The sequence below is a fragment of the Chrysemys picta genome, chromosome 1 (assembly GCF_011386835.1).
Source record: "Chrysemys picta bellii isolate R12L10 chromosome 1, ASM1138683v2, whole genome shotgun sequence".
NCBI classification, from domain to species: Eukaryota; Metazoa; Chordata; order Testudines; family Emydidae; genus Chrysemys; species Chrysemys picta.
Window position 1 is genome coordinate 344,600,453 of NC_088791.1, and position 11,673 is coordinate 344,612,125.

The 11,673-nt window shown below is 54.2% G+C and overlaps 1 long non-coding RNA gene across 1 annotated transcript; it reads right to left on the reverse strand.

The window, feature by feature from the left end:
- Window positions 1-4,800: 4,800 nt before the first annotated feature.
- On the reverse strand, window positions 4,801-9,384 carry LOC135984055 (uncharacterized). Its single transcript, XR_010601982.1, has 3 exons — window positions 9,200-9,384; window positions 8,340-8,449; window positions 4,801-4,948 (listed from the first exon to the last, which is right to left on the reverse strand). It is a non-coding gene; the product is annotated as an uncharacterized LOC135984055 (long non-coding RNA).
- Window positions 9,385-11,673: the final 2,289 nt, after the last annotated feature.

Sequence of the window (11,673 nt, forward strand, 5' to 3'; positions counted from 1 at the left end):
CTGAGCTGGCACCAGGGCAGACAGCGTCACAGGGGTTTCTCAGAGCTCCAACATGGATGCGATGAATGGAACCCTCCCCCAAGGGTTTGTCAGGACATTATGGAGTAGCCCCAAAACGGAGGGGATAGTCTGTCCCTGTAAAGGTAGCAGTGCTAGGGGTCAGCCCACCCTTGTCACGTGGCGAGGCCCTGTCAGATCTTGAGATGATTGATATACGTAAGGAGCTGGGAAATACTAGTAGGGAAGAAGTGGTCCAAGGAATAAGTCGTATTCAGGAGGAACTCCTGTTATGTTTCTGTAAGGACCTGGGACCAGGAGCCTTGCAAAATGGGAGGGCCAGGACTCCCCTCTCTCCCAGTGAATTGGGATGAGCTTTAGGAAGGGGATCAGCATACATGCTGCCTCCTCCCTCCTAGCAGAGAAAACACCAGCAGGAGAAGGCTGAACCCAGGGGTGCTGGAACACGTTGTGTAGTGGGGTGCTGAGAGCCATTGAGCCAAACTGTAAACCCTGTATATGATGGAAACTGCTTCAAGCCAGGGGGTGCTACAGCACCCGCGTTCCCCCAGTTCCAGCACCTATGCCTGAACCCTCTGAGCCTGAGGACTGACTGGGGAAAAAGGGCCACCAGGAGAATCTGGCTAAGACCCCACAGTTGGCTAACTTACAATCCAGCATAAAGGAGGAGACTGGGGGAGTCCTGCCTGCAGGAGAGGTGGAGGGACTGCCTGAAGTAAATGCCACCTCCAGGAGGAAGTCTAGGGGGCAGGGACTCCTGTCTTCTGGAGGGAAACCAGAAGGACTGTTTGAAACACAGCCCAGCTGCTGCCAGGGAGGCTGGGAACAGCTTTGAGGAAGCTCCTCAGAAGTTGGGTGGGAAGAAGCCACAAGAAGCCACAAATCCAGGGCGGGAAAAGCAGAAGCTGCAGACCCATGGGAGTTGCTAACAAGCAGGAAAAAGGGAGGAGCAGCTCAGGGAAGTGGTGAGGGATTGAAGGAACAGTCCTTAGCAGCCTATCATGGGGTCCGTGGGCTGGAACCCAGAGCAGAGGTCAGGTCTGGGTTCCCCAGCAAGAGGCAAAGTACCGACCTCAGGACTAAGAGACCAAGAATGATGAGGCTTAGATGGGGGCTGAGGGCCTGGCACAGAGGCCACTACATGTTGGGTTTTCCCATATTGGACTTTTCTGTTAACCCTGGAAGAGGTGACGTGGCCAGAAGGCCAGACTATGGAACCGGCGGAGTGTTGCAGAACCAGGAGGCTGGACAAGGGGACACCAGTGTGGAATAAGCCCTGCAGCATCATGTCCTGGCACGAGGAGGCGCATTGGCGGTGAGTGTGCCCTGTGACCGAGACATAGGATAGATTTAACTGTATGGGGCTATGGATGTTTGAACAGTGACTTACGGCAGCAGACGTGTGAGAGGCTTGGTGCTCAGAGCTGTGGTGACTCTGCAGCTTCACAACCAGGTTCTCCATCACCTGTCCTCCGAGGGCCGGGTCAGCAGACAGGAACTGCCACAGCTCGGCCGAATTGCTAGAAATTCAGAAATACGGCAACATGAGGGACTGGATGGCTTAGGAGAAAAGCTATTAAACCTCTTCACCAATGTAACCTCTTTGTAAGAGAAATCCTCCGGTGGAGCCAACTCCCTGCCCAGCAGTCCAGTCCCCAGAGCTTGTGCAATTCAATGTGGAGCATGAACAAGGACTCCATGGATCTCAGATTGAGAATCACTGGCACAGGATATGGAGCATTTCAGCTCAAGGCTGCCAGTGTGACTCTGGCCTCAATTGGTCACGACCTGTTATTGGCTGATGGCTAATACCGAGAGGCTGATGGCTAATGGCTAATAAAGCTTCTCTGGCAGCAGATGTCCTATATGAAATGAACTAAGGGTCTCGGACCAGTGCCCCAGTGCACGCTGTCCACATTACAGAGTCAACCACCATACTTGACCCTTGTTGGTAGGTTCAGGGATTGAACGGGACATGGAGGCTGAATGAGCCTTTCTTGCCTAGTCGGCAGCCCCTCCACCTATGAGCTCAGAGTGTTGTTAGGGGCAGTGTGGAGGAAGCTTCATCGTCACTTCCTGGGCTGCAGCTGAGGTCTTCATTGTCCAAGGGTGTCAATGGGGCACCTTTCACCAGCATTAAATTCCCTTTAAAAAAAAAAAGGGAGCGGGCATGCAGCAGCGTGGCTCAGCTCTCCGCAGCGCTCAGCCAACAACTGTGTGAGGGAGGGTTTCAGTGGAGTCCTCTGATATGCAGGGCTGGCTTTAGGATTTTTGCTGCCCCAAGCAAAAAAAATTTTGGCCGCCCCCACTTTTTTTTCGTGCCCCCCTCCCCCGGCCCCATCCCAACTCCACCCCTTCCAAACTCCTTCTCCAAATACCCAGCCCCGCCTCCTCCCCCGGGTGTGCCACATTTCCCCCACATTGCTTCCTGGAGGCCCCCGCGACCTCCCGCCCTAGCTCACCTCCGCTCCGCCTGCTCCCCCGGGTGCGCTGCCGCTCTGCTTCTCCCCCCTCCCTCTCAGGCGAAGGAGGGGGGAGAAGCGGAGCAGCGGCGCGTTCAGGGGAGCAGGCGGAGCGGAGGTGAGCTAGGGTCGGGGAGCGCAGGAAGTAACGGGGGGTAGAGGAACCGCTCCCCGCTCCAGCTCACCTCCGCTCCACCACCACCGCCTCCCCCGAGCGCCCTGCTGCTCGGCTTCTCCTCCCTCCCAGACTTGCTGCGTGAAACAGCTGTTTCTCGCGCAGCAAACCTGGGAGGGAGGGGGGAGAAGCGGAGCGGCGGTGGCGCGCTCAGGGAAGCAGGTGGAGGCGGAGCGGAGGCAAGCTGGGGTGGCGAGCTCAGGTGGCGGGGGCACTTTTTCCCCATGCCCCGGAGTCAGCACCTATGATGGCCGGTTCCAGAATGCCGCCCCTAGAAATGTGCCGCCCCAAGCACCTGCTTGTTTTGCTGATGCCTGGAGCCGGCCCTGCTGATATGGATTGTTTCTGGAACTCACCGCTTGGGATCATCCATCATAAAACCACGCTTTGCGTAATCACTGTTGTTCAACTTTTCATGCCCAAACACAAATGTGCTTCAGACAGCAAACGTTCCACCTAGGCTCACTATCTGTACGTTCCGATGAAGGAGAACGGCGGAATGAGCTCTGCGCTTGCCAGCCGGAGTAGCAAAGGGATAGTGAACTCAAGAACACAGACGTAAATCCACGCCCTGCTCCAGGACCCATGAGCACTGACCGTAGGTGCGGGGGACTGTGCTTTTGAGAACCCCTCCCACAGGCAGATCTCTAACAAGTGCCAGGGGCCTGGGGTGGACTGGGAATGAGAGCTCCTGCCTTGCACATGGGGAGACACATTCAGGGAATGGGGGAGAGGAATCTCTGACAGGTGGATTTTGCTCACTGTGGTTTGTGGCTGAAAAGAGAAGAGCCATCAGGAGGAGAGGGCAGGTAATTTGCCCCATGTAGAGGGGGGAGATTCAGTCCTCAACAGTCAGTGCTTTATACTTTGCCTTAGTAAGACCAAACAATGTGCTCAGTGGTGAGATTCTCATATAGGGCCTCAAAGGATCACGCGAGGCCTGAAGAGTGGAGGCATTTCGTACCTGTCTGTAGGGAAGGAGTAGTCCAGAAGGCATGAGATCACTGTGTCCAGATGCTCCGCCTCGCCAGCCAGCAGGGCCACTAACTTCTTCATCAAGGTCCTGGAGCTGGGCTGCTGGACTGAATCCAACCGGCTGTAAACCCCAGCCACAAGGTCTGCTGCCTGAGAGAGAGGGAACCAGATGAGACGGGACAAGACTCTCATCCCATCCTGCAGCTGGGGCAAGAGGGAACCTCAGCCTCCCTGGAGAATCAGAGTTAGCCTCTAGGTTTTGCCTAAAAGTCACAATTTCCTATATTATTGGCAGGGCTCATTTCAGAGCCTTACAAGGTGCATTGTTGCAAAGACCACATATCAATGGCTCAAAGGAGATGAGTCCTATCTAGGCACAATACAGGGGTAACATAAGAATGGCCATACTGGGTCAGACCAATTGTCCATCTAGCCCAGTATCCTGTCTTCTGCTGGTGCCAGATGCTTCAGAAGAAATGAACAGAACAGGGCAATTTCTCGAGTGATCCATCCCCTGTCACCCAGTCCCAGTTTCAATCAGAAGGCGTAGGGACACCCTGTGCAAGGTGTTGCACCCCTGACCACCTTGGCTAATAGCCATTGATGGACCTGTCCTCCAGGAACTTCTCTAATTCTTTTTTGAACCTGGTTATACTTTTGGCCTTCATGACATCCCCTGGCAATGAGTTACGAGTTGTGTTGTGTGAAGAAATATTTCCTTAGGTTTGTATTAACCCAGGTTTGTGTGTGTCTGTGTGTGTGTGTGAAAGCATAAATAAAACTTCCCTATTTACTTTCTCCACACCATTCATGAATTTATAGGTGTGGGCATCGCATGGATTCATACAGAAGCAATATGATATTTTCTGTCTTATTATCTATCCCTTTCCTAATGCTTCCTAACATTCTGGTAGCCTTTTTGACTGCCATTGCACACTGAGGGGATGTTTTCAGAGAATTGTCCATGATGACTCCACCCTTGAGCGGTAACAGCTGATTTAGACCCCCTCCGTTTGTATGTTTAGTTGGGATTATGTTTTCCAATATACAGGAATCAGACTAGAAGATCTGATGGTTCCTTCTGGCCTTAAACTCTCTGAACGTATGACTGTTCCCAGCACTGGGAATTCTAGTTTCCGTCCATCTCAGCAGCAGCGCTCCATACCTTCTCCACCTTAGTCCCACCGCTGTTCACCATGGCAGACAGCAATCCCTCTGCAGTTGGCTGGCAGTTATTGTTGCAGTGATTCGTCAGGCCATCCATAACAGTCAGAATGAAATCTGTCCTCTCTCTTGGGTTGAAATAGACTCCAAAGAGCTGAAGCATACAGGGAAAAGTGTAATTTACAAAAGGCCTGTCCTGATTCCACGGGGGGCTGATAACTACTGGAGCCCAGAGAAAGCCCTGTCTGGGGGTTGCAGGTCCTCTCCAGCTTCTCAGGGGCTCTGTTTTACTCCTTTCTATTACAGGGCCCCAGTGGCTGATGAGGCTTCTGCTGCGAAACCATATCACTCACAGTGAGGCAAGAGGACTACTTAAACTATTACAGTGGCCAACCTAGGAGTGCTGCCGTGCACGTCAGGATGTGCATTTAGTGGTGTCAGACACCTACTTCTCAGGCATCCGAGGTGCAAGGGTCACCATTAAAAGATCAGCAGTTGTGGGATCCATGTAGTAATATTAGTAATGACTGTTACAGTACTCGGTCTTTGACTGTGACTGTATGTGATACCCTCCTACAACACATCCCAGCATAAATACAGCACCCAAGTCCTGATTACGACACCATCACCATACTTCCTGGCTTGCAGCCTGACCCAAAGACCATTGAAATCAATGGAAAGACTTCCATTGGCTTCAATAGGTTTTGGATCAAGCCTATATAGTACAGACCTCGTTGTGACAGCTTCTAACAACCCAAAGTACTAGAGCAGTAGGCGTTCAACCTTCCCCATATGGACACTCAGTTTCCTATACTAGGACCCTCCCAGAGTCCCCTTCCAAACTAGCCAAGACCCTGTCCCATTTGGCAATAAGGAAAGGGCAGGGTGGCTGTGCCCCCCCAGGTTGGGAACCCATCTGCTAGAGCAGTGGTTCTCAATCAGGGATACACATACCCCTGGGGGTACACACAGGGGCGGCAGGTTTGTATAATTTTTGGCATTGCCCAGAATGGGTCCAAGTCCCGCCTCCCCCTACATCTGCCTCAGGCTCTGGGAGGGAGTCTGGGTGCGGGAGGGGGTTTGGGGTGCAGGCTCTGCGAGGGAGTCTGGGTGCGGGAGGGGGTTTGGGGTGCAGGCTCTGGGAGGAAGTTTGAGTGCAGGCTCTGGGAGGGAGTCTGGGTGCGGGAGGGGGTTTGGGGTGCAGGCTCTGGGAGGAAGTTTGAGTGCGGGCTCTGGGAGGGAGTCTGGGTGCGGGAGGGGTGCAGGCTCTGAGATGGAGTTTGGGTGCTGGGTGCAGGCTCTGGGCTGGGATAGAGGGTTTGGGTGTGGGAGGGGGTGTGCAGCTGGTCCAAGGATGAGCAGTTTGGGGTGCAGCAGGCAGGCTGACCCTGGGCTGGGGCAGGGGGCCAGAGAGGAGGACTCCCCCCAGCCCTCTCCCTGCTGGCGGCAGCGAGCTCTGGGGGAGAGGAAGGGGGGGGCCTCCTCACCGACCCCCAACACGACACTCATCCAAGCCCCCCCAGGCTGCTGCTCAGGAGGTCCAGCCAGGATAAGCCTCCCCCTCGCCTCCCCCGAGTCGACTCGGAGTCTCCTGCCGGGGGGCGGGGGGGAGGCTGCCATGCGGTCCTCCCCTCCTCCCTCCGCAGGCGCAGCAGCCGCCTCAGCTTGCCCCCGGCGCCGCTGCCTTGTAGCCGGCTGCGGCAGCGGCTGGCGAGGGAGCACAGTGCGGAGCTGCAGGGGGCGCTTGGGGGAGGCGCGCGGGGGTGGCAGCCGGGGCCGGGGGAGGTGCGTGGGGGCGGCAGGCGAGGGAGCACAGGGCGGAGCTGAAGGGGGCGCTTGGGGGAGGTGCGTGGGGGCGGCTGGCGAGGGAGCACAGGGCGGAGCTGCAGGGGGCGCTTGGGGGAGGCGCGCGGGGGTGGCAGCCGGGGCCGGGGGAGGTGCGTGGGGGCGGCAGGCGAGGGAGCACAGTGCGGAGCTGCAGGGGGCGCTTGGGGGAGGCGTGCGGGGGTGGCAGCCGGGGCCGGGGGAGGTGCGTGGGGGCGGCTGGCGAGGGAGCACAGTGCGGAGCTGCAGGGGGCTCTTGGGGGAGGCGCGCGGGGGTGGCAGCCGGGGCCGGGGGTGGTGCGTGGGGGCGGCAGGCGAGGGAGCACAGTGCGGAGCTGCAGGGGGCTCTTGGGGGAGGCGCGCGGGGGTGGCAGCCGGGGCCGGGGGAGGTGCGTGGGGGCGGCAGGCGGGACTGGGAGAGAGACCCGGCCCCGAACATTGGTGGCGCCGGGTCCCCTGGGCCCTGAATTTTCTCAAGCCCGGGCACCATGGGCCCATATAACTTGCCGCCCCTGGGGGCACAGGGGGTACATCAACTCATCTAGATATTTGCTTAGTTTTACAACAGGCTCCATAAAAAGCACTAGCAAAGTTAGTCCAAACTAACATTTCATACAGACAATGACTTGTTTATACTGCTCTAACTACTATATCAGTGTTTCTCAATCTGGGGGTGGCAACCCCCAGGGGGGTCATGGGATGGGTTTAGGAGGGTCACAAGTTTAGGGTCGCCATTGGGGGTGGCAAGCAGGGCCCCGCAAATCTAAGATATATGCAGAAGCTGAAGCCCAAGCCAACCCCAATGCCTAGGTTTGCCAACTTTGTAATATTTAAAAACCGGACACTCATGCAGGAGTGCTGGACCTCTTCTGCCCTGCCTCTTCCCCCCGAGGCCCTGCCCCCCATTTGGTCCTCTTCTCCCCTTCCACTGTTGCTCACTGCTCTTCCCCTCTTCCCCGCCCAGGTCAGGAGCAATTTGCCTGCTGGGAGCTGCAGCCGCATGATGTGGGTAGGTGGCGGCCCCGGTTGAGTAGGGGCTGGTGCGGGTGATAACCTGGCACCTCCCCACCTCCCTCACCCGCAGTAACTGGACTTTGGGTGTCCGTCAGTAGATCTGACCGGACACTATCAGATCCCCTTTTCAACCAGATTTTCTGGTCGAAAACCGGGCACCCGGCCACGTTACCACCGCCCGGGGCTCAAGCTGAAGCCCGAACCCCGCCACCTGGGACTGAAATCAGTGTCTCCTGAAAGAGGTACAATAGTCTGGAAAGGTTGAGAACCACTTGCTAGAGAGTAGATCACTCTTTATGAGCATTTTTTGTCTTCACTGTTGTAGCCGTGTCGGTCCCTGGATATTAGAGACACAAGGTGGGTGAGGTTCTATCTTTTATTGAACCAACTTCTGGTAGTGAGAGACACCAGCTTTTGAGCTACACAGAGCTCTTCTGTCTCTGTCTGAAGAAGAGCTCTGTATGGCTCCAAAGTTTGTCTCTTTCACCCACAGAAGTTGATCCAATAAAAAAATTGGACCTCACCCATCTTGTTTCTTTCTGAGCATGTCATTTCTAGCCATGAGGAAGGGCAGGAGCTGTAATTCTTGGGTAAGCCATACACAATCGAGATGGGTGATCCAGGGACAGGAAGTAGTTTGGAGCTGTGCGATACCGTATTGTACTGACACCAATGTAAAATGGTCATTAGTGCCAGGCTGTGATTACCTCTGCGACCTTGGAGGGGCTGTTGCAAACCACAGTGGGGCTCCAAGCAGCCAGAAATTCCTTGTTCCTCTCTTCAGTCCATTCCACATTGTTTCTGTCCAACTGTGCAACTGAAATACATGTTAATAACACTCTTAACGTTCCATTCTGCTTCCTGGCTTCTGCTCTCATCCCTCTTTACTGGACAAAGCCCTTTGTTTGGCCCTGATCCAGGAAAGGATTTAAGCACGTACATTATTCTAAGCAGATGAATAATCCCAGGGACTTCCGTGGGACTACTCGCCTGATGAAAGTTACAGATGTGCGTAAATGTTGTGCTGGATCAGGGCCTTGACCCCCAGAGTAAAGTGGCTCTATCAAGTGGTGTCTGGAATCTAGCCAAAACACTTCAGTGGCATAGAAGTGGATTAACACAGTCATGAATCGAGCCCCAGATTTGGATCCAGATTTCCAACAGCCATCAAAGTACTGGGGCGTTCGGGGTACAGGCATCTCGAACTGATCTAATTGGTCTGATGGCGTTGAATCCCCTATCATCGTGTCCCACTGACCCTTCCCATTCCCACTGACGGAATGAGCTCTACCAGTCTCAGTTTGCGGTAACGTGTGTTGCCTTTCTCTGTATTCCCCCCCTCCCCTTTCCTTTCTTTGAAAGTCAGGGCTAGAATTATGGGATGACTATCAGACGCTTGTTTCTAGAGCCACAAAAAAACCAGCACTCTGTTCAAAGGAACAAATACCGAGCCAGATGCTCTACTTCTTCCTCAGGCACTATCCTGAACGGGAGCTTTGCCTGAGGAAAGTCTCTAGCATTTAGCTCCCAGGAGGGGGATTCAGATGCTCATCAGTGCTTCTCTTACTCTTTTGGCGCCACGCAATAGAGACGAGGTAACCAACAGCCTCTGCTGCCTTTGAGCGGATCGCCTTGACGGGATCCCCACAGCGGATCCCCAGCACTGCAACCAGGTGTCCGAGCCTGGTGAATGGAGACGCTTCCTAATTGTACAAAAGAGGAGAGGAGGAATCCATTACCACTGCAGGTAAAGCGGGCTGTGTCTCCTAGGCAAGGAGTCTATATCTACACAGTCCCTTTCTATAATGAGGCGTGATCCTCAGCTCTCCCTCTTCAGAAGAGGCTTGGGAGCCAGAAGAAGAATATAGGGCTCGATCCCGCACCACACACGTCCACTGGAGTTTTGCCACAGACGTCAGTGGGACCAAGATCAGGATCATAATGATCTGTAACGGCTGAGGTGGGCTGGAATGGCGAGGCCTCTTCCTGCAGCTCCACAAGAGGAAAGTATCCCATGGTACTAGGATGAGGAATGGAGGCAAACAGGGAACCAGCTGGGGATGAAATGTCTTCAGTCTCTAGGATTTTGAAATCTCTTTTCTCTGAAATTCATTAGATCCAACCATAGAAAAACCCGTTCTTCTTGTGCCCCTTGTTAGCTGCCTTTCCTGCATTGGAAAGAGGTGGCCTATTCCTCCAGGGCACTGGATTTATTTTCCAAGTGTATCAGATGCCAACCCATCTCAATCAGGATGATGGACGAGCAACGAGATCGTTTTTTCCTCCGCCTATTAGGGAGCATTGCACTGTGGGGCCTATCAACATACTTCTAAGCAGGAAGTTTCTCTGGCGTGGGAGAGTGCCCTGTAGGTCTAGTTTGCAATCAGGTCACTAGAAGTCAAGAGTTACTCACATCCAGTTTGACTTCTGTGGCCACGAAGTTTAGGAGCAGTATGCTGCTCCATATAGCCCTCCCCCGCAAGCAATCTTTCCTGGACTGCATCCAGGAGTCCATGAGCTGCAGGAAAAACAAGAGAGGTTAAAAATAACAGGGGGAAAGGGTGTATACAAGTGATCCCCAAAGGATAATCTTTATTCTGGCTGAATCATCTCACTCTTACAGATACAGGCTGCGTCTGCTTTGTGCAGACTCGAAATACACATGGAATTCTTCTCTTCGAACGAAAGCAAAGTGCATTTCTCTCTGAGGGCCCAGTCACACACCCGCTGAAGTCAATGAAAGTTTTGACATTGATCTAAGGACCGATCCAATGCCCATTGAAGTCAACGGAAAGGTCCCCATTTGATTTCAATGAGCACTGAATCGAGCCTTTAATGGATGCAGGATTGGGTCCTATGTAAGGAAGGGAAGGGCCAAGTCTTCTCTGGACAAGCCACACAATCCAGCATTTCAGTCAGCAAAATAAGAGCAGCTGGAGGAAAACTTCTATTCTTTCATGATTGCAGACTTTGGGCCAGCCCTCATGCTCTGTAGTTAGCGGCACTCTTGGTTCCCATTGCACCCATTGGTTCTCCCTGTGGGACAGCTGGAGCTGGGAGTTCTGTGGAGGCCAGGTGCCAGCCCTCACGGGGGACTAGAGTCCTGGCAGCGACCCCTCCAATTGCATCAGGAGTAGCAATGATGGGCAGTAAAGGGAATAACGTCCTCATTTGGAAAGGACACTGTGATGTAAGGGCCACCAGGAGACAGGAAAGAAACTGAGGGTAACAATGGAGGAGATTGTCAGACCTCAAAGATGGAAATAGAAGCCTCCCCCGTGCTACATGAACCTTGTCACATATGCCCTAATAGGAGAACCCTGTGGAGATGGGGCACTCCGTTCTTTCCTTAACTCTCCTTTCCCTCACAAGCTCTTAACAAGATTTTCCTGTTCCTCTTCCCTACCTTACCATCCTCCAACCGGCATTTCCAGATCCTGTTTACCTGCAAGATCATCTCTAGCTCAGCCGGAACTGGATTTTCTAAAATCAGACTCTGGAGCATCTCGTGGAGGGTCTGCAATGTTCCAATGAAGAGGTCCTGAAAGGAGGGGGAACCGTTATGCTCAGCGCCACAAAGCTGTGGATTATACAAATAATTTATCTTATGGGCTTGAGGCAAGAATCACAGGGTGAAATTCTTTGGCCTGTATTATACAAGAAATCAGGCTAGATCAGGGGTGGCCAACCTGTGGCTCCGGAGCCATATGCGGCTCTTCAGAAGTTAATATGCGGCTCCTTGTATAGGCACCGACTCTGGGACTGGAGCTACAGGCGCCAACGTTCCAATGTGCCCGGGGGTGCTCATCAGGGCCATAGCCAGGTGGAGGGAACAGGGGCAGTGGAAAAAAAAAAAGCGCCACCCGCTGCGGCCCTTTTACTGACAGGGCGGCGCTCCGGGTCTTCGGCGGCACCTCGGCGGCGGGACCTTCACTCGCTCTGCGGGTCTTCGGTGGCACTGTGGCGGCGGGAGCTTCACTCGCTCTGCGGGTCTTCGGCGTCATTTCGGCGATGAAGCTTCAGTGCCGCCGAAGACACCCG